This window comes from Terrapene carolina, unplaced genomic scaffold, assembly GCF_002925995.2.
Source record: "Terrapene carolina triunguis isolate 2854851 unplaced genomic scaffold, T_m_triunguis-2.0 Scaffold95, whole genome shotgun sequence".
Lineage (NCBI taxonomy): Eukaryota > Metazoa > Chordata > Testudines > Emydidae > Terrapene > Terrapene triunguis.
The window spans coordinates 8,926,864-8,951,186 of record NW_020664446.1 but is presented as its reverse complement, the minus strand read 5'-3'; positions in this window follow the sequence as shown (position 1 = coordinate 8,951,186).

Below are 24,323 nucleotides of genomic sequence, written 5' to 3'. Positions count from 1 at the left end.
GGGGGAGTGGCAGGGAGGTGGCTGTATGGGAGGGCTCTCACAAGGAGCGCTGAGGGGTGGGGGTGGCAATAATAAGCAGGCAGTAGCACTCCTGGGTATTCTAGCCTGTTAGAAGTAAACTGAATGTTTGACAAAAATGGGGCACATTAAAGGCACTTGACTGCCTCAGTTACTACCAAAAACCCAGCAGTGAACTGAAGAATGTGACTAGAGTGCTAAGATTGGTTCCTGGGAGCAAATGGTACGGGTTGGTAACAGCTTGTCATGTCTATGAAGCTTCAATGAAGTTTCACTGAATGGAAAAAACAAACAACATTTATGCTGAAACTCTTTTTTGTTTATCTAAGGATTGCATACTGCTGCCCAGGTCTCTGGTATCTGAGCACCATCCATGTAAATTCAATAGCAATAGCCAAGTCCATAGCGAACATCAGGGAGTCTCTGCCACTTCTCCTTGGCTATGAAAGCTTTGCATGCAGCTGCAGTAAAATGTATTAAAAAAAATTGAGTACCCACTGTTGAAAACTACGCTTGTTTCATTACAGTGGGTACAAAATGAGCCCAAGTGGCACATGTGGCTGTAGAAGGACAGAGGCAACTCACATTTGATACAGTGGAAGAGTAAGTACTAGGTGTGCTTGGATTGAACAGAAGTCTGCAAATACACATCGTAAAGTGTCTATAACTTGTCTAGGGAACAGGATGCAAGATAGCTCAAAGAATGTTTCTGAGGTGTTCAGTGGAATATTTACAAGCCACTGTACCTCCACCAGGTTCATAGGAACCTTCCAGTCAGTGGTGGCAGGTTTGTATAATTTTTGGTGGTGCCCAGAACGGGTCCAAGTCCCATGCCCCCACCCCCCACCTTGTAAGCGGATATATTTTTAAAAATAATGTAAAAAATGGACTGGAAACAGTAAATATTTAACAGTTTCCCTATATTGCACAATATCACTTTTGTAAGAAAAATTTATTTAACTAAGAATATCAACTTTATTAATACTCTTTTGACTATGGAAACAACCAAGCACTCTTGGATCAATAACCCTCAAAAGCAAAAAGCTCTGATTAATTCTCTATTGTACTCTAACCACGTAAATTGTAATAGCCAAGACTGATGAAAACTCCTTTTCTTATCGTTTAGATTTGCCGCATCTTTCTTTTGTATAGTTTCAGGTTGCAAGCTGGGTGTCGAACTCAGGCTGTCACCTAATGAATTATGCTTTTGTTCTTTTTCTCTGGGTAACTTTATTAAGAATTTATCCATTGTTGATTTTTATTACATAAAATTAATGGGGTGGGGCTGAGGGGTTTGGAATGTGGGAGGAGGCTCAGGGTAGGGCAGAGGGTTGGGATGCGGGGGGTGAGGGCTGCAGGGTGGGGCCAGGGATGAGGGATTCACAGTGCAGGAGGGGGCTCAGGACTGGGACAGAGAGTTGGGGTGCAGAGGGGTGAGAGCTCTGGCTGGGGGTGTGGGCGGGGATAAGGGGTAAGACCTTTCTTTCCTCTCCCAGGCTGGAGAGCAGGCAGAACTGGATTATTGACATGGCTGTGCAGAGCATTACTACTAGGGTGTACACTGTTGTTGTTTTAACTATTATACAAATATTTCAGCCTAGTAACCAAGATGAAAGGAATCTAAGAGGATAAATCTTCATTAATGTGCACAGAGAGGTAAATGCGAAACTCTATTATTGGGGACATGGCTAGCCTGAAAGCCATATATTGTAAACAAGTATTTCTGTACCTATTTCTGACTCTCTCACAGACTGTGCATCTTTTATCTTGGACAATGAAAATCAGTTAAAGTTCTCAGTGCTGTAACGTTTGGGTTGCGAATACTTGATGGAAATTTGTCCTTGTGGTAAAACCAGTGTTTTCAATGGAATTTAAAAGAATAATGGGGAGGGACACATTTTTCTGTGGGTCTTAAGGGTTTTTTTACATAACTAATTTTTTAGATAAAGTGGAGTTGTCACCTTACTAAGGGCTTGTCCACAGTTGGGTTTCACACTGAGAAACTGTGCCAGCACAAGTCGTGGTTAACTGGGCATGGATTGTCTACACTAGGGGCTTGCACAAATGCAGCTATGTTGGTGTAAAATAACACAGTGCAGACAAGGCCTACAAGTCAGACAGTCTAGCACCAACAGCAATGCACCCCTCAGAACCACTTATAAAGAACAAAGGATAGAAGTGCCAACTCCTAAGCAAAGAATGGGGCAGGGGATGAGGGGTTCACTGTGCAGGAGGGGGCTCAGGGCTGGGGCAGTGGGGGCAAGGGCTTTGGGGTGAGGGCTGGGGGATGAAGGGTTCATGGTGCAGGAGGGGGCTCAGGGCTGGGGCAGAAGGTTGGGGTGAGGGCTCTGGCTGGGGGTGCAGGCTTTGGGGTGGGGCTGGGCCAGGGATGAGGAGTTCAAACTTTGGGGTGCAGCAGGCAAGCTGCCCCGGGGCTGGGGCCAGAGAGGAGGACTCCCCCCAGCCCTCTCCCCGCTGACAGCAGCGAGCTCCGGGGGAGAGACCCCCCCTCCTCTTCCTCCCCCAGTCATGACACTCACCCAAGCCCCAGGCTGCTGTTCAGGAGGTCCAGACAAGATAAGCCCCCTTGGAGTTGCCTGCCACACCACTGTGCCTCCTCCCTCCACAGGCGCAGCAGTCAGCCTGCCACCGGCACCACTCGCTTAGCTGGCAGCAGCCAGCGAGTACAGCACACAGCTGCAGGGGGCAGCCGCCCAGGGCACAGGTGAGGCAGGGATGCTAGGGGGAGGCACGTGGGGGCAGCAGGCGGGAGCAGGGGACGCTCCCGGGGAGGTGCGCGGGGGCAGCAGGCAGAAGACCCGGCCCCGAACATTGGTGGAGTCGGAACCCTGAATTTGCTGGAGCACGGGCATCATGGGCCCATTCAACTCGCCACCTCAGCTTCCAGTCCTTTATAACATTCAGTTTCTGGGGTTAAGGCTCCAACCTATCCTGTCTGATTTAATGTCTCTGGAAAGTGATGCAACACCTCACAAACTGACATTTGTTTCCTGCAAGTTTAAACACTTTAAAAGGCTTTAGAATCCTTTCCACTCTTACTAGATGTTCCTCCTGTGTTTTATGGAAATAAATGAAGCCATCTAAGTTCATGAGGATGTCTTCATTTCTCTGAACTTGGGCTAGACCATTTACTACCCTCTGAAACATCCCTGGTGCATTCATGCGTCTGAAAAGCTCAGTACTGTGTTGTCTTCTCCTCCGTCCTCTCATTCACAGAGACCAATAGCTCAAAGTCTGTCAAGTACTAGAGATTCCAGTCTCATCTGTAGGACCAGTAAATATCTTCTTAGGCAAAAGTGTTTTTGCCTTCTTGAAGATGTTGCCACCCATTGTAATACTTACACAAATCAAAACATTTATTGGGACACTAAGTAAGAATGCCAGCAGATGCAGGCACGACTGAACTTCCTCCTAGCCCCCCTGAAGCAAGACATCATCAATGTCACAGTTTAATAGGCATTGTTATTAGGCAGCAGGTTTAAAACAAACTTAAGGAAGTACTTCACACAACACATTGTCAACCTGTAGAACTCATTGCCATGGGATGTTGACGGCTAAAAGTATAAGTGGGTTCAAAAAAGAATTAGATAAGTTCATGGGTGCTAGGTCCTTCAATGGCTATTAGCCAAGATAGTCAGGGACACAACTCCATGCTCTGTGTGTCCCTAAGCCTCCGATTTCAGAAGCTGGGACTGGATGACAGGTGATGGATCACTTGATAATTGCCCTGTTCTTGTTCATTCTATCTGACACCAACCAATATTGGAAGACAAGATATTGGACTAGATGGACCATTGGTCTGACCCAGTATGGCCATCCTTACATTTATGGCAACTGCACCTGTATTCCTCCTCCTTGCTCCACCAGGGAACTCACTTAAAGGTTGACGGCTCCCAGCCATCACCTCTCTTCAGCAGAGACTCCCTCCCAACCATTGTTTTTCCAGGCTGCATAGTTCCCTGCCTACACTGTGATATTCCCAGCAAGCCTGACTGCCTAAACAAGCCAGCATCTGCACTTTGGAGAGAAAGCAAAGGCGATGCACCATAACTATCCCCAGTTACAAGTTACACACAGCTCTTCCTAAGCAAGCACATAGATTCTTAAGATGAAAACATTACAGGGAAAACATTAAAAGAATCTCCATGCATGCTACAACGCTTACCAGGAGTTACCCCAGTTTCAGACTTGGGCTCTGGTAGGTGTCCTTCAAAACCCACAACTGAGTTTTCCCTATGGTTCCAAGTTCATTACTAGCTCAGATTCAGAACAAGCAGCTGGGCAGTTCATCCATTTCTTTATACAACTCAAGCCTTTGATCTCCAGTCTCTAGGAACAAGTACTCCCCAGGAAATCCATTTACCATGTATTATTCCAGAAGTCTATTATTGACGGTCACATTTTCAATATTTTAACCATGTTTTCAGACCCGAAGGAGAGCTGTGTGGCTCAAAAGCAGCTCGCTCGCTCTCACTGCAGAAGTTGGTCCAATAAAAGATTCACCCACCTTGTCGCACATTTTCAATATAGACCTTTGAACTTCCAGGCCTTCCTTGAACTTCCTGGCCCACAATAATACATAAACTTTGCTTTTAATACAATGTACCCCCAAAGATATTTAAACTTGATTCAATAAGGTTTTTCAAGGATATTGCAGGGAATTGCCATCTGGGTCACAATCATGATACCTAATACTAAGGCCTGGTCTACACTACGACTTTAATTCGGATTTAGCTGCGTTAATCCGAATTAACCCTTCACCCGTCCACACTACAGAGCCAGTTAATTCGAATTAAAGGGCCCTTTAAATCGATTTCTGTACTCCACCTCGACGAACGGAGTAGCGTCAAAATCGATTTTGTTAATTCGAATTAGGGTTAGTGTGGCCGCACACCACCGAATTAATGTGATTAAAATAAATGGGGTAGTGTGGCCACACACCACCGAATTCATGTGGTTAAAAACCGAATTAATGTGCTTAGTGTGGCCGCGCACAATCGAATTTATACAACCTGTTTCCCAAATTCGAATTATCTAAATTCGGATTAATCCTGTAGTGTAGACATACCCTAAGAGAAAGTTACAACACCACCTACTGGTGGAGCTGCTATCTGCACTGATCATTACAATAATAGATCACATTGACAGAGCTGTCATTGTTCCACCGAAGTTGTATGCCTCCAAGACCCAAGCCTAATCTTGCATACTTTGTGCACCCAGATAGCTCTGAACTGAATGGAAATTTTGAGATCTTGATAGAAATTTTTACCTTTAGTCTGTCATTATTGGCTTACGTGCTACTAAACACAAAATATTTTGTACCAGTATAACTGTGTTGGTGAGAAGCATGTTTTTTATCAAAATAATTATATGGTTAAAACCCTTAGTGTGTATAGATGCCTTATAGCAGTATAGCATATTGCCACACAGAAATAAGCTGCTCCAGCATAACTGAATCCACACTAAGGCAGCTGTACCACTTCAACCACTCAAGTAGCGTATAGTGTTCAGACAATACTTTAGTATCGTAGGAAGCTATGTAGCCTGTACAGTGTATTCACTAAATTCATTTTATACAAGGTAAGAATACGAGGAAAATATGACTGACTCCTTTTCCATCTCCTACAAAGGGTTCAGAATCATTTAGTGAAGAATTCTGAACACAGAAGAAAGTGGTAGATCTGTAAGTATCCTTCTTTGTTCCTATACTCTCTGTGCAGCTAGTTGGAAAATACTGTACAATTTTACACCAATAGCATAAAATACATTGGATTTATATAGAAGCTTTCATCCAAGGATCTCAAAGCATTTATTAAACACACACACTCTCATTTACTCATCAGGCCTCTAACATCCCTGAAAGATAATTATCATCTCCATATTTCTATTGGAGAAACAGAGGCACAGGCGTTAAATGACTCACACATTCATACAGTGTATCATTAACAGACTCAGGACTAGAACACAGGAGAACTGCATATATGTTGCTCTGACCATTAGTAACTACTGCTTATCTGAATTTCAGACCCTAATACAGTTGAAACTAGATATTACATTGAGAATTTCTAACAGCAGTACCTATAAAGAATGAGAAAAATCTATTAGAATTTTTTGAGTATCAACAAATGTGGACAGGAGTGATCCAATGGATATAGTATAGTTGTATTTTCAGAAAGCCTTTAACAAGATCCCTCACCAAAGGCTCTTTAGCAAAATAAGCACTCATGGGATAAGGGGGAAGGTCCTCTCACGGATTGGTAAATGGTTAAAAGGTAGGAAACAAAGGGTAGGAACAAATGGTCAGTTTTCACAGTGGAGACAGGTAAATGGTGGGGTCCCGCAAGGATCTGTACTGGGACAAAAACATATTCATAAATGACGTGGAAAAGGGGGTAACCAGTAAGATGGCAAGATTTGCAGATGATACAAAATTACTCAAAATAGTTAAGTCCAAAGCAGACTACGAAGAGTTACAAAGGGATCTTACAAAATGGGGTGACTGGGCAACAAAATGGCAGATGAAATTCAGTGTCGATAAGTGCAAAGTAATGCACATTGGAAAATATAATGCCAACTATATATACAAAATGATGGGGTCTAAATGAGCTGTTACCACTCAAGAAAGAGAACTTGGCGTCATCGTGCTTAGTTCTCTGAAAACATCCACTCAATGTGCATCAGCAATCAAAAAAAGCTAACAAATTGTTAGGAACCATTAGGAAAGGGATAGATAATAAGAGAAAATATAACACCACTTTATAAATCTATGATATGCCCACACCTGGACTACTGTGTGCAGTTCTGGGCACCCCATCTCAAAAAAAGATATATTAGAACTGGAAAAGGTTGAGACAAGTGCAACAAAACTGATTAGAGGTATGGAGCAGCTTCCATGTATGGAGAGATTAAAAAGATTGAGACTGTTCATCTTGGAAGAGAGTTGACTGAAGGGGAATATGATAAAGATCCTTAATATAATGAAAAGGTATGGAGCAAACGACTAGGGAAGTGTTATTTACTTCTCGTAACACAAGAGCCAGGAGTCACTCAATGAAATTAAAAGCAGTTTAAAACAAACACAAGAAAGTATTTCTTCACACAACACACAGGCCACCTGTGGAACTCATTGCCAGGCGACGTTGTGAAAGCCAAAAGTATAACTGGGTTCAACAAAGAATTAGATAAATTCATGGAGGAAAGGTCCATCAATGGCTATTAGCCAAGATAGTCAGGGATGCACATGCCCAATGCTCTGAGTGCCCCTATACCTCTGACTGCTAGAAGCTGGGACTGGACAACACGGGATGGATCACCCGATAAATTGCCCTATTCTGTTCATTCCCTCTGAAGCACGTGGCAGCGGCCACCACCATAAGACAGGAGGATACTGGGCTAGATGGACCATTTGTCTGACCCAGTATGGCCATTCTTAAGTTCTTAAATACTTGTAGTTGTAAGCAGTTTCCCTTCTAAAATAGGAATACAGTAATTATACGTTTTCAGAGACTAGTGTGTTAAATTTAGAAGTTTGGCAACTTCTGATTTGAGAATACTAGCACTAACTCCAAGAAGTCAGACTATCTGGGCTAATTTGATCTTTGTAACAGCATTAACTATTCTGGGATTGCATCTACTTACCCCAAGTCTTAAGTGCGGTACTCAAGTTGTTCCAATGCCATGGTGACAGAAGCAAGATAAGATCCTCTTTAAAACAGCCCTTTTGGCTTGTTTGGGTTCTTAAAACCAGAAGTCCCTTTTTAATTTAATAAGTTTAAAAATATTTACTACAACAAGGCTAGGATCTGAATGGCTAAAGAGAAAGTTCAGAGGAGGCCCAGCATAAGCAGAGCAGGTCTCTCCCAGAACTTTCTGATGTATTAGGATTCTTGTTAAACCAAATACAAAACAAAGTCTAACTGTAACCATAGTCACTTCATGCATCTCAACAGGCTCTATATTCCCAACAAACAATATAAAACCAGATAACACATACCACCAGCTGTTAGCTCTCCACAGCTCCCTTTCCCTCCAGGCCAACAAAACCCCAATTTCCCCCATCAAAAACAATCCAGCTCCACCCTCACCTTTCACTGCCTTAAAAGGTTGAGTCCAAGTTGTCACAGCTGCACCTGATTGATTCAGCTCAAGAAAGTACTCCCAGCTGAGACACTGAACAGCTCTTCCAGAATAACTCCATGTGTGGGCACTCTTATTCCAGAATAAGACTGTCCTGCTCCTGTTTTGCTCAATCTACATGTGTTAAATTGTAAATGTATGGAGATATCCTATCTCCTAGAACTGGAAGGGACCCTGAAAGGTCATTGAGTCCAGCCCCCTGCCTTCACTAGCAGGACCAAGTACTGATTTTGCCCCAGATCCCTAAGTGGCCCCCTTAAGGATTGAGCTTACAACTCTGGGTTTAGCAGGCCGATGCTCAAACCACTGAGCTATTCCTCCCCCCCCCCCTTTAAGTGAAACAGGAACAAGGCATTTTTATTCCAGAATAAGGGTGTCCACATGGAATTATTCAGGAAGAGCTGTTCCTGAACAGCTCCAAGTGTAGACAAGCCCTTAGCCCCCTGCTGTGATTTACCCTCCCACACAGCCCCCCAAAATTAAAACATGCTGCTGTCTGGATCAGTGAGATTTTCTGCTAGGAGCTCTACTGGTGTGGGGACGAACAGGACTGGAACCTCCTCCCCAGAGCACTAACAATCCATATACCCATAGTTACACAATGGCTGCAGCTATACTAGCAAGTTTCAGAACAGTCATACAACAGCAGGTGTGTATGTGTAAAGATATTGTAAAACTAACCTTTGCATTTCCTTGATCCTGGGCAGCTGCATGTTGGATCAGCTCCCTTGACATAAATTAGAATAGTATAATCTATGCACGCTGCTAACACAACCCTAGAGGAACCGATACAGCAGCTAAGCGCTGCTGGGGATAGGGAAGCCCTGGCCATGCCCCCTTTCCTTCAGCCACACACATTATAGTACTTAAGCATCCCAGAGAAGAGTTGGCTTAGGAGCTGCTGCACCATCTCTATCCACCAGAGGATCCCCTACACAGGAGTGATCATCCATTAGCCGGTTTGGCTAGCTCTACATTTGTGGTCCTCCAGTTGTGCACTGAGAAGCAATGGAGAATATGATCTGGTAACTCCTAGGTGTTTTGAAAGACAGTCCAAGTGCACATTCTTAGAAAAGGATTTTTAATGTGTTGGGGGTTAAGACACTCAGAGCCGGAAGCAGTGACCTTCAATAGTTTGGATAACCAGATTGGTTGAGTGAAGCTGTTCAAGCATATTTGCTTTTGCTGGTGTTCTGAAATTGAAGCTCTACATGTGAATAGCACGCTTGGCTTTGCTGCAGTATTTGCTATTAATCCATCTTTGTTCAAGGCAATAACAGGAATGATGTGCATATTCTTGGGAAAAATAGACCAGACAAGACTAGCCTGAGTCTATATCCACTCATTTATCTCCCAAAGAGCAAATGATCCACTCAACAAAGTGTTGTCAAATGCACAAAGTAAACAAACCGAAGAAAGAGAAAAAATAATTTTCTTCTCCACTTTTGCAATTACAGTAATTTTAGACGTTATTTATAACAATAGTACGGGGGGGAATTTTCAGAAGGAAATGTCATTTTCAACTTGACAGTGCCCCTTCAAAACTTATAACTGTTATCAAAATTAAAGTATAGCAGAATCCCTATTGCTATCCTCTTTCTCATTAATAAAAATTTGTTCAAAACATAATTGGCTGGTTCCTGCCTCTCCTAGAATAATAGTCTGGTAAATTACTTCCTCTGATCAATGTCAACATCCCCAGTGCACCTAGCCATTTTAACTTCCCCTTAATAAAGTGTTTGTTAATGAATATCCATCAGAAGTACATTTTACCTATTCCTTTAAAAGAAATTGTCTATTGCAGTTTCTGCAGAAAATAGAACACATTGCACAATAAACAAAGAACGAACAATTACAGAAAAAGATGTTAAAAAATGACATACTCAGCACCTCTGCACTGCATGCTGCTAACACACTCAGATTACTACTAAAATCAATGACACTAAGAAGCAAAAATTAACTTTGCACAAGTTGCACTTGCGGAAGCACCTTTCATTTTAGGATTTCAAAGGGCTTTATGTACATTATTGAATTCAAATAGTCTCACAGCACCTCTCTGAGGTATGTGCTACAATAGTTTTTAATCCTCATTTTACAGAAGTGTGAACTGAACTACAGAGAGGTTAAGGGATTTTGCCTGAGGTCAGTGCCAGAGTTTTGGATCCCAACCCCCCCGATCAACCCAATAGATCATACACAGAGCTGGTTGGGAGGTGACAAAGGTTGCAGACAATACAAAATTACTCAAGATAGGTTAGTCCAAAGCAGACTAGTGAAGACTTACAACGGGATCTTACAAAACTGGGTGATGGCAGAGGCAGAAAACAAAATGGCAGATGAATTCAATGTTGATAAGTGCAAAGTAATGCACATTAGAAAACATAATCCCAACTATACATATAAAATGATGGGGTCTAAATTAGCTGTTACCACTCAAGAAAGAGAACTTAGAGTCATGGTGAATAGGTCTCTGAAAACATCTGCTCAGTGTGGATCAGCAATCTAAAAAGCTAACTGTTCGGAAGCATTAGGAATGGGGTAGCTAATAAGACAGAAAATATCATAGTGCTGTTATATAAATCCATGGTATGCCCACACTTCTGGTCACCCCATCTCAAAAAAAGATATATTAGAACTGGAAAAAGTAGAGAGAAGGGCAGCAAAACTGATCAGAGGCATGGAGCAGCTTCCATATGTGGAGAGATTTAAAAAAACTGGGACTGTTCATGTTGGAAAAGAGAAGACTGAGGGGGAATATGAGAGGTCCTTAAAATCATGAACGACATGGAGAAAGTGAATAGGGGAGTGTTATTTACCCCTTTACATAACACAAGAACCAGTGGGTCACCCGATGAAATTAATAGGCAGTGGATTTAAAACAACCATAAGGAAATACTTTGTCACGCAATGTACTGTCAACCTGTGGAATTTATTGCCAGGGGCTGTTGTGAAGGCCAAAAACTGGGTTAAAAAAAAAGAATTCAATAAGTTCATGGAGGATAGGTCCACGAATGGCTATTAGCCAAGATGGTCAAAGACAAAATCCCATGCTATAAAATTACCCTATTTGTAAAGGAGCGTGATGAGTGATAACTGGAGTAAGGGAGTGGTGAGTGTTTCAAACACCTGGGGAATATAATTTTTCTGCTCAGTGCATGGAGCTTTAGCTACACACCTCCCATTAAGATGAACTGGAGGTTTGTGACTACATTTTGTTTACAGAGCATGCTGGAAATATCCCCCCTCCCCATTGAAGTGTGATGTGTCACTTCTTTATTCTGTCATGCTGGCAGCTCATAGTACACCACACTTTAATAAGTACCTGCAAACATATAATCAGTGCTTACTACATGTGGAGTTCACATCAATGCAGCGCTTTCAATATGTGCTGCAGCGCATACATCTTTTTTCATAACCCTGTTTTCTAAGTGGCGGTTTTCTATAAATATACTAGAACTAACCATTAGCATTAGAAAGGGGACAAGAAGTAGGCATGGTGATTTAATTCATTCGGATTCCACAAGTGAAAAACATACACTAGTTATCCCTTTGACCAATCAAGTTCAGTGCAAAGGAATATAATAGGATTTCTCTTTTCCTGTGTTATTATTGTCAAATTTTTGAGACACAGTAAATATCTTATAAAAACAGGGGATTTTGTGTGTGTGCGTATATAGATAAAAAGCCATCAACATTTATTATTCATACATTTTAAACTACCTAAGATATTAAACTGTTATTTTAAAACATTGATTTTAAAAGTCAGAACTTAATAGTGTCACTGAACAATATAAAGGGTTAAGGCTACATTATTCAACTTTGTTAAAGCCAATCATATTTTTAAGGGAGTCTTTAGTCAATCTTGCTTTCTCTTTCTTTGTTAACAACAGATTAGTTTTAGAAATTCATCACCCCATGTAGGTACTTGATACAGAAAGAGTTAAGATTCTCAGTGCGCAATCCACCAACTCTGGCCAGCAAAGATCTGCAGTTCAACACTATTCAGAGAAAACTTAGCAAAATACATGCAAAATTTTAAGAGCACAATATTAGTCTCATTAAAATGATCAAATAGAAATATTCAATTTCCATAATTATAGAAAAGTCTCCCTTTTGAAGAGTGTTAACTATCTGAATACATTACCACCGTGAAGCTTGACTGACAGCACTGTTATGGGGCATCATTGCTGACCATTTATCATGCACGATTTGAAAAAAAGGTCAAAAAGTTTCCTCCAGGAGCTGCTGCTTCTAAAATGGCAAGCAGACCACTGAAGCACATTTTGCTGAAGCATACTTACAAAAATTGCCCTTAAGGTTGCTCTTAAACAATAGTCTGGTATTCTCCCCAATCATGTTAAAAACCTGGTATACAAAGGTGTCTTCTCATTCTAACTGCTTCTTAATATCCGTAGTGGGAATCATACTTTCTGTTAATTTTTCATAGAATATAGTATCAGAGGGGTAGCCGTGTTAGTCTGAATCTGTAAAAAGCAACAGAGGGTCCTGTGGCACCTTTGAGACTAACAGAAGTATTGGGAGCATAAGCTTTCGTGGGTAAGAACCTCACTTCTTCAGATGCAAGAATATAGTATACCATTATCATATCATAGAATATAGTATACCATTATTCCTTTTTGTCCAGAGCATTTTGCCAAAATTTGGGGTGCTGGGGGTTGTTTTGGTTTGGAGGAGAAATTGATGATGGAGACAGATACCTTTGATGCACTCCTGTTTATTTACAATAAAAATGTTCATAGTCTTGTTTCCCTTAAGACAGGAGGAATCAAACAAGAGACAGTTTCTTTGCTCACAGTTCCAAGCCTCTTTTAGCCAGAACTTAGCCCAAAAAGTTCTCGCTCCGCTCTTCTCAGGGCCATGCTCCCACTGCTTGTTCAGGTTGTGTCTTTGGCTTTCTACTCCTTCTTTATCTCTGTCTCTATGGTGTTTCTCAGGGTTTCTCTCTCATACACACCTCTATTAACACTACCCAGTAAAACCCCCTCCGCCCAGGTGTGTGCCTTGACTGTATCTTTGTTTTGGGTAGAGGCTCCTATTTGTTTCAGCTATCTGGTTCCATAAAGGAGCTTAACCGTTTCTTACATTGATCCTACATGAAAGGTGGTTGTTGCACCCCCCCCCCCCAGTTTCAATGAGGTTTAGCCCAACCCATCACAGCATTTTTCTTCAGCTGACTGTTTAATGGCAGGGTAAGGCTTCACATTTCTTTCCTGTGGCAGCCTCCCTTAGTAAAAAACTCAGAAAATGGTCTCACACAGCAATTTGTTTAGTGCTTTCCAGCACAGAAGCTCGTGTGCCTATGAAAACTAGTGATAACGCTACTATTTTGCTCTCTTCCCTGCTGGGTGCATATGTATGAGCTCATGTGTGTAGTTAAGTTAGTGCCCTAGACATCAGGAAGTCAAGTATATTTTGAAAAAAATGGAGATTATTGCGATGCAGACTTAAAACCACCATCCAGAAGTGGCAATAGGTCACACAACAGACAGGGTTGGTACTAATTTGAACATCCTCATGTGGTTGGCTGAGTTGCTGCAAGTGTGAGCAATGCCTTCCCAGTTATTCCCCCGGTTCGGGATTACCTGGGTAACGGTTCCAATTCTGCTTACACCAGTATTTACTTCTAATGCTTTTTAAACAACATTTGTAATAGCATTTAGTATACTTTGGGAGGGGGCTGAAATAATAATAATTACATATTAGGGAAATAGTTACTTTAAAAAATGATACATTGTATTGTCAATGTCCAAATGTTTTGAATGTTTATTATGGGGAAAGCAATTTTTCTGCTCATTGCCTTTCAACACAACCTCTTTATAAATAAAATATGGCTTGTGGCTGAATTAAAGGATTCCATGTGTCCCTAATTTTATGAGGCAAACCGTACACCAATAAGAAATTAAATACAGAGCTCAGAGATAATTCTGAACACATGTAATGGCTTTCTACCAGCAGGTGGCGCAGGTGAGCTCTCACAGCATATTTCCCACACAACGTTGATGTTTAAATGACATTAGAAGGCCTGATGTTAGCTGGCAAAAACCAGAGGGGTTTCTGTAATTTTTCTAGATTTGTAAATTAAACACGGACAAAATGTTTGCAACTTTTGTGAAGGAGAAGCTATTGCTCCAAGTTTTGACCCAGAGAAATGTTTTTCCATGTAGAACTCTATAAAACAAACAAACAAACAAAAGTGAAGGGCCTGATCCTGCTATGTTCTGACTAACCTCCCCTCCCTGCTTCCCCCTCCCGCACTTTTCCCGACATAAGAGTTAGGGTGACCAGATGTCCCGATTTTATAGGGACAGTCCTGATTTTTGGGTCTTTTTCTTATATAGGCTCCTATTACCCTCCGCCCCCGTGCCGATTTTTCACATTTACTGTCTGGTCACCCTAATAAGAGTGCATTGAGTATACACAAGATCCTCAGCACCTCACTGGATCAGATCCAAATAGTATTAGCCCCTATACAGTGGTTCTCAACCTTTTCGGTCATCTCTAGCAGATGATCGGACTGAGGATTTATCTTCACTGCAAAGTTAACTTGTGTTATAACTGAGCGGCTGCCCCTAACTTGAGGCCCACCCACACCTAAAACCTCTTAGCTCAAGTGCGATGGTGCTTTTTACTCAAGTTGCCTGGCCCAAGAAGGTTACAGGCTAAAACCTGAGTGGGCACCACTCCTCAGCATCTGGCACAACCATTCAGTATAGATACGCTACTCTAATCCCTTACCACAATTCCTCCTGTGTGCTAGACCAGAGAGACAAGCTCTCTCACAGTTGCCTGGGAAAGAATTCACAAAACGGCTCAGCTTAGCGCAGCGCTAAGAGCCAGGGGTTGTGCCCATGTGTGTTAGTGTCACAGTCAGTGTGGACCCAGCAGCTCTAGTGTTATTTCACAGCATGGCCAAGTGAACGCTGCTGTGGAGACATGCCCTCGGGCTGCATCGGCACTGGCTAGTTCCTTCCCTCCTCCCATTCATTGTGTCTCCCGACGACAGAGCCTGGGCTGCGCCAACCCCCTCTTCTGCCATTTGCGAGACTTATGGCTCATGGGAGAGGCAGTGCGGTCCAGTGGCTAGAGAACAGGACCGGCACTCGGAAGACCTGGGTTGTATTCTCAGCTTGACTGTGAGACCTGGGGCACGTCACCTCACCGATCTGTGCCTCTACTACAGATGGGTAACTGATGGGAGGCATGCAGCAGTGCATTGAGCTCTGCCCGGGGGCCTATTATTAAGACAGACAGGAGGAGCCTAGAGCAACATGCACAAAAGACTGATGTATCTATGCATTCACCAGTGAGCGGGAACCACTGCTGTAGCTAGCTTTCCTACACAGGCACCCCTGCCCCTGGCTGCTCCATGGAACTTTCTGGGTATCCCAATCATTGAGGCACATTGTGATCATGTTTCAGAGTAGCAGCCGTGTTAGTCTGTATCCGCAAAAAGAACAGGAGTACTTGTGGCACCTTAGAGACTAACAAATATATTTGTTAGTCTCTAAGGTGCCACAAGTACTCCTATTGTGATCATGGAGTCTACAAGAAAAAAAAGTCCCTCGGGTGCATACACTTTGGTGATTGCTGAGGGCAATGCAAGGCATTCCATGCTACTCCCATTTCCAGGGTGAAGTGCATCCTGGGACCTAGTTTAAGGGCCTGTCTATATTGGGGATATTTGTACTAGGGTAGCTACATCAGTGCAAACCCCCATGCGGATGTGGTGTAAAATTGGGCTAGCAAGGGCAGGGGCTAATCCTGGTTTCAAACCAGAGTGTGCGACAGTGGTCTAAGCACTTTGTTGCACTGGGGCAGAGCCTCTGCCTGGGAGGGGGTTGTGCTTGTTTAACAGGAGTGTACCTGCATCAAGGCAAATATCTGCATTACTGACAGGTCCTAAATTTCTGGAGATTGGAGCTGTACATCTGCCATTAACTTGAGTGTACTCAGGGAGTGCCCCGGGAGTGGGAACGGGGATGAGCTGTTCCTTGTCAGAATAATAATAATGATACCAGGAGCCTTATTTACTTACAGAGAATTTCCCCACACCAAGATGCTCAGCAAGCTGAACAAGCAATTACAAGTCTTCCTGATATAAAGGAGAGAACTAGTGAACATGAATGAAAACTTTACAGCTGCAGGATCACCGCTTGCACTGAAACCGTGTCTGGGAAAAGACTCGTTTTCAGACACTGTGGAATGGTGGGTGAAGGCCTGTGGGAAATCCAGTAACTATTTGAGGGAAGGACAGGCACATTTCCAGGTACTGTAGGTGTCTCCTCTGGGCTGATGTCAGCTGCAAACCCACCAGCCAGTGGGCTGCTTAACCGAAGAGATATTTTGAAACCCCTATCCCCCGTTCCTGGCTGCGCAGGGATATGCTCTAACAATGGGCTGTGGTGACACCTCAGCCTGTAAGGAAACCAGCATGCTGCCACAGAGAAGTGTCCGAAAATCCCTAGGAGAGTCATGTGTGGTAAGCTGAGCTGTGGGATGAGGAGGAGGAGGAAAGTTTATGTGCATGAGCTCAACCAGTGCCATATAATTAAAGGGCAGAGTTTCGATTGTTTGTTTGTCTTCAGATGCCAGCTCATTTCTTACTGATTCAGCTAACAGGGCATTTGACTTCCACAGGAAGCTAAGAAACACAGAAAAGTCCCTCTTCCCATCCCAGTGCCCACTCATTGGCCCCTTGAAAGGAAGACTTTTGTATTAAGGTTAAATCTGAGGTCCCTCACCAGAAGCTCTTAAGCAAATAGCACTCAGGGATAAGAGGGAAGGTCCTCCTCTCATGGATCAGTAACTGGTTAAAAGATAGGAAACCAAGGGTAGGAATAACTGGTCAGTTTTCACAGTGGAGAGAGGAAAATAGTGGGGTTCACCAAGGATCTGCACTGGGTGGGACCACATATTCATAAATGATCTGGAAAAAGGGGTAAACAGTGAGATTGCAAAATTTGCAGACGATACAAAATTATTCAAGCTAGTTAAATCCAAAGCAGATTGCGAAGCGTTACAAAGGGATCTCACAAAACAAGGTAACTGGGCAAAGTGATGCAGATTGGAAAACATAATCCCAACTATACATATAAACCGATGGGGTCTAAATGAGCTGTTACCATTCAAGAAACAAATCCTGGAGTCATCATGGATAGTCCTCTGAAAACATCTGCTCAATGTGCAGCAGTGCCAAAAAAGTTAGCAGAAAGAGGCCAAGATGGGGAAAATATCTGAAGTGGAAGACTTGGCACCTATCTATTAATGGCTGTAGACATCTCTCACTTGTCCTGGTGACCCTTCCCCACACACCAGCAAGTCAGACATTCAGGCAATGCAATGCAAGGTTACTCAAAAGCATTCAATTTCTCTCTTCCTTGCAGGTTTCCTGACACCTCCTCCTCCCCCCCTGCCCCACACGCACACTTTCTCTCTCACATGCATTTTTTTGAAACGCATCCTCACCAGCCGTCATGCTAAACGCCAGAAAAGCAAGTACTCTTCACAGCTGGGTTTAGTCATCAGAACCGTGAGAAGCCACTTCAAGCTCAACAGCACGCAGACTAATACGCTCTCCCATTTTAATTCCCCCCTACAAGTGGCCCCCTGATCAATGCTCCGAAGCATATCCGCCTGCGTATGTCATGCTGGCAGCCAGAAAACCAGCTGCTGTTCACAGCTGGATTTAGGAAGCTGAACCATGTCCAGGCATTAGCACTCTGTAGCCCACAGACTTTTTACCACCCACCCAGGGCTTTGCATTGTCGACTTGCTGGTAGAGTGGCTGGCATGCCCTGTAGTTTAGTAAACTATTTTATAAAGTGCTGCCTGATGGTTTTGATTGGAAGTAAAACATATACTGGATACAAAATCAGTTGAACATTAACAATCTTATCTCTTATTGAACATATGGGTTCAGGGAGGACAGAACTTAATAAATAATAGCACTTTACACTTCTATAGAACCTTCTGTCTCAAAGTGCTTCGCAAACATTGATGTTTTTCTAAAAGATAGGCTCTTGTTCAAACAAGAATTAATTCAGGGAAGTCCTGTGGCCTGTGCTAGACAGAAGGTCAGACTAGATTATCACAGTGTTTCCTTCTGGCTTTACAATCTATGAATAAAGCTTCAAAGCTCTGCTCCGAAATAGGTGAGTATCACTATTATGAGATGAGACACAGAGCCTGAATGAGATCCCCACACTTGCCCAGGGAATCAGTGGCAGAACCCGGAACTGCTCCCAGCTCACCTGACTCCTAGCCCTGTACGTTAACCACAGAAACATCCTCCCTCTTCGTCAGTTGTTTGAGGGCACTGTGAACATTGCACAAGAGACCACAAGTCTTTAGGATTCAACGCGTCCCTAAAAGTAACAAGCACAAGTTTACTCCATCTTTGTTAGAAATCTACCACGCTTAAGCAACCATTTTTTAATTAAATCACTTCTTCGAGTAGTCACCTCCAGGCTTGCCTAGGCTACAGCTTTGGGTTATATTTTAAATCCAATGAATTGATTTCCAATTAGCTTGACTTAACTAACATGATTGCAAGTGCTAATGTAGACACTCAAAAAACATTGGGTCTTGGGTGTGGCTCTCTCTAGTCAGAGTTCTATAAAAATAAATAAATAGAAATACAGCACAACTCGGAATTCCAGTTATAGTCACCCACTTTTAAAGTAAAGCTATTCGGGGGATGGGGTGAGATTCTTTCGCCATATGCCTTACCCAGAACCCAGTTAAATCAATGGAAAGACTCCCACTGCCCACAATGGGTTTTGGGTTAGGCCCTATCAGTGGAATCCAGTGTAGTACAGTTTAAGGATTATTGCTGACTCGTTATCCAATCCCGTCAGCCTTGCACAGAAAGCTCAGAAACTGAGTGTCACTTGATGACAGACATAAACCACAAGTCATTCGTTTAACAAAAAGAATAGGTACACGGGAAAAAACTACAATCCAGCTTTGCTTTGGGGACACGGAGCCCAGATCTGTAAACACCCACCCACGTGAGTAGCTTTTCTAATACGAGTAGCCCAGGGACCTCAAGGTTGGGAACGATGACCACGTAACATACTTTGCTGAAAAGTTAATTGAGGCAAATGGAAAGAGAAGTATATTTTAAATGTGGGATTTTCACCTGCTCGGCATTGGCCTAACTCTTCTCCCACTGAAGCCACTGGAAGAACTAATGATGTTCTGTCCAACTGGTATACTGAGACCACTGCCTATCATGCAATATTGTCTCATTGTTTCCATGTGCTCCTTCCTTTGCTGGTCTGTATCCACCTATTGTTTCTTGTCTTATACTTAGATTGAAAGCTCTTTGGGACAGGGACCGTCTTTTTGTTCTGTGTATGCAGAACTTAGCACAATGGGATCCTGGTCCATGATTAGAGCTCTTAATACAAATAATTAATAATAAAAAAACCTCCCACTGATTTCATTATGAGCTGTTAGGCCACTCCTGAGCGCTTCTGAAAACCCCACCTTAAAGGGATATTTTACTGACACAAACCCTCATGAGAACAAAGTTGAAACAACAGCTGAACATTTAGGACATGAGCATAGAGGCTGTTTTGTTCTGTAGCCTTTATATTCGTTGCATGTACCTGTACACTTCGTACATTACGTATGCAGCCAGGGCAGAGAAATGCATCATAACTGGTAATGGAAAACTGAATTTATCTCATAATCCTTAATGCCTCATGAATGGCTGAGTACTTACACTTTTTAAGTTGAGATGGAATCGGAGTGAAATGGCCCCATCATTTATAATATGAATATGAAATAAAGTGGGACTTTACAACTGAAACTCAAGTACCAGCACTTCATTTGATTTACTTCGATGACTCAACCTATCTCATGAGCTATTTTTCATATTCCTTATTTAGAGGACTTACTCATGTCTCAGAGAAAGCCTGCAATGTGATAAAGCAAATGTCAGGGAAGTGTAATGTGTGGTGGTGGTGGTAACACCTCCCCTGCCAAAAATCTTACTTTCACATTTATGAGGCTCTATAAATTCATTCTTACTTTTCCCCCCAAAAGAATGAAAAGACTTTGTCTTTCCCTTCTAATTAGCACAGCCCCATGAAAAGGGGGTCAGACTCCTCCTGGGTGGCACTCCATTGCCTTTCACTGAGTTATGCCTAGCGTGAATTTGGTCCTTTGAATTTTTGGTGCCCTCAGTGTTATTTTTAACACACAAATTACAATATTGGCAGAGAACCATGTTCATTCAGTTTTAGTCGCCTGAAAATTGTCTCCAAGGGAAAGCAAGGAATTAAAAAATAAACAACTAAAGTAGGTCACTCTCAGGCTACGGCTTCACTGCAAAAAGAGTGGAATTATAGTTAATTTGATGTAAAATTCCAGTGGAAACCAAGTGCAGGTCATTTTTAACCTTGATGTAGCTAATCCAGTTTAACTCTAGACCCCTAACCCGGGGTTTACCTCAATGTAGCTAGTCAAGGTAAAAACTACATTGCCCTATCTCCACTAGATAACTAACTCACTGTAAAAATACACCTGTTTTTTCAGTGAAAACAGCCTCAATGGAGTAGCTTCTGCAATGAGAAGGCCCGTAATCATATAAATGGGGGGGGGGATCTATTGCCGCCATCACCACAGAACAATATAGACCTTCCTTAAAACCAGTTAATGAACGTCAATGCGAGAGGTGCATGAACTTTCACCAACCTCTCTCCATAGTCAGACTTCTAACCCTTTTAAAAGGCCAGGGAGCTGCTAGAGTGTGACTTGTGATAGGGGGGGAAAAAAAAACTTACTGGCAAGTCAAACAACAGTTCTCAAATGCTTTTCAACACAGCTCGCAAGGTTCAAAGACCAAACTCAATGGGGGTGGGGGTAAGCATAGTGTTGCACTTGCTTACGCCAGGACTTGATTTGACTCACTGTTAACAGGGGCTAAATCCGGGCTTCTCAGAGGGATTAACACGTATACCTCCTGAGCTGCGACTGTTGGTTACTGGTACCACGTCACACTGGAAGTGAGGATTAATGGCTCTAGAAGATAACAGCTTATGTTTATAAAGGATCCTTCTCCCACCAGGCCACAAAATGCCTCACACAACCCCTGCTGTGCCAAAGAGGAAAAGGAAGTCTGATAGTGCCATTTGGAGAGAGGCTGTGACTCAGAAGGGGGTGAAAAGCTCCAGACAGATGGGACAGCATCAGTGAAATAGTGTAGTAGCTTTTGGCTGTGGAGAGTCAAGAGGATCAGCCTAGGCCTGAGGTTGCTGAGTGTGGGTGAACGGGGCGCGAATAGGATTTGCAAAAAGAACAGGAGTACTTGTGGCACCTTAGAGACTAACAAATTTATTAGAGCATAAGCTTTCGTGGGCTACAACCCACTTCTTCGGATGCATATTGAGTGAAACATATCGAGGAGATATATATACACACATACAGAGAGCATGAACAGGTGGGAGTTGTCTTACCAACTCTGAGAGGCCAATTAAGTAAGAGAAAAAAAACTTTTGAAGTGATAATCAAGGTAACCAAGTACAGACAGTTTGATAAGAAGCAAGTGTGAGAATACTTACAAGGGGAGATAGATTCAATGTTTGTAATGGCTCAGCCATTCCCAATCCCTATTTAGCCCTGAGTTAATTGTGTCTAGTTTGCATACCAATTCCAGCTCAGCAGTCTCTCGTTGGAGTCTGTTTTTGAAGTTTTTCTGTTTTAAGATAGCCACCCGCAGGTCTGTCATAGAATGGCCAGACAGGTTAAAGTGTTCTCCCACTGGTTTTTGAGTATTATGATTCCTGATGTCAGATTTGTGTCCATTAATTCTTTTGCGTAGAGACTGTCCGGTTTGGCCAATGTACATGGCAGAGGGGCATTGCTGGCACATGATGGCATATATCACATTGGTAGATGTGCAGGTGAACGAGCCCCTGATGGTATGGCTGATGTGATTAGGCCCTATGATGGTGTCACTTGAATAGATATGTGGACAGAGTTGGCATCGGGCTTTGTTACAAGGATAGGTTCCTGGGTCAGTGTTTTTGTTCAGTGATGTGTGGTTGCTGGTGAGTATTTGCTTTAGGTTGGGGGGTTGTCTGTAAGCAAGGACAGGTCTGTCTCCCAAGATCTGTGAGAGTAAAGGATCATCTTTCAGGATAGGTTGTAGATCTCTAATGATGCGCTGGAGAGGTTTTAGTTGGGGGCTGAAGGTGACAGCTAGTGGTGTTCTGTTATTTTCTTTGTTGGCCCTGTCTTGTAGGAGGTGACTTCTGGGTACTCGTCTGGCTCTGTCAATCTGTTTTTTCACTTCAGCAGGTGGGTATTGTAGTTTTAAAAATGCTTGATAGAGATCTTGTAGGTGCTTGTCTCTATCTGAGGGATTGGAGCAAATGCGGTTATATCTTAGAGCTTGGCTGTAGACAATGGATCGTGTGGTGTGTCCTGGATGGAAGCTGGAGGCATGTAGGTAAGTGTAGCGGTCAGTAGGTTTCCGGTACAGGGTGGTATTTATGTGACCATCGCTTATTAGCACAGTAGTGTCCAGGAAATGGACCGCTTGTGTGGATTGATCTAGGCTGAGGTTGATGGTAGGATGGAAATTATTGAAATCATGGTGGAATTCCTCAAGGGCTTCTTTTCCATGGGTCCAGATGATGAAGATGTCATCAATGTAGCGCAAGTAGAGTAGGGGCGTTAGGGGACGAGAGCTAAGGAAGCGTTGTTCTAAGTCCGCCATAAAAATGTTGGCATACTGTGGGGCCATGCGGGTACCCATAGCAGTGCCGCTGACTTGAAGGTATATATTGTCCCCAAATGTGAAATAGTTGTGGGTGAGGACAAAGTCACAGAGTTCAGCCACCAGGTTAGCTGTGACATTATCGGGGATACTGTTCCTGATAGCTTGTAGTCCATCTTTGTGTGGAATATTGGTGTAGAATAGGATTTGGAGATGGATAGGAAGCCGGTGAAAGTGTTGGAGGGTGGGACAGAGGCAGGGAGTGAGACAGTTGTCTGGGACCTCTGGGGGTTAGAAAGCTGTGTCTACAGCAGTGCAGCAGCTGTGGAAGAGTCAACCAGGGAATAGTATGGAAACCAACCCATTGATTATGGGGAGGGAGAGGAGTGGCAAACAGAGGAAGACAACAGCTGTGCTGTAGTTCTTGCGTCTGCTGTAGAACAATACCGGACAGAACAATTTCTTGGCTTAGCTTTTTTCTAACAGCTTGTAGATGCATTTGCCATTAGTAGCTCGGATTGGACATCACGCTTTCAATGGGGGACATAAAATCATCTTTATGTGAGTCACTGGGGAGGGGGAAGTGGGGGAGGGGAAAGTGGCCTTTAGCAAAGTGCCTAATGCACAAAGAATACGTACTAGAGCCATACGTTGTTTTGACATAGGAGAAATACAAATGATGGATAATACTGCAGAGCTCGCGAGGGAGGCAGCCTGGCATATGGGAACCATGGGAATGGGAGGCGGGAGGCAAGGGCTCTATTCCCAGCTTTGTCACGGACGCACACAGTGACCTCCAACCAATTTAACACTCTGGGCCTCAGTTTCCTCAGCTCAAGGGAACAGTTCTGGCCCCTCTCTTGTAAAGCATTCGGACTGCCTCTGATGAAAGCTGCCATAAAGCTTATGCTCAAATAAATTTGTTAGTCTCTAAGGTGCCACAAGTACTCCTGTTCTTTTTATAAAGGCAAAGAGTTATTACTAGTACTTACATTAAGGCCAGAGTCAGAGACACCAGCCAGTCAGGACAAAAGCAGCCAAAGGAGGGGTGTGTGGGTATAAAGGGCCCCAACTGGGGTCACCCCTTTCTCCAGCACCCCACTGGACCCTGAGACCTCCCCCACTCTCAGACCACTAGGACCCAGGTGGTGGCTCCCCACTGCCCCCTGGAGCCAGCCAGAGACTCCAGCTAGAAGGAGCAGAAACAGCCAATGCAGGGATCTCTGGACATTCAGAGCTTTGACTTGACTTTTTCCTGCCCTGAGCTGATTGGCTGTTTGTTCCAACCCTCCCCATCTCTTCACCTTAGCTTCACGCCACACCTGCCTCGCCTACCCTCTTCTTCCCCTGCCCTGTCCCTCACCCCCTTTCCCTTTAGTTTAGCCTCTCCTACAGATGG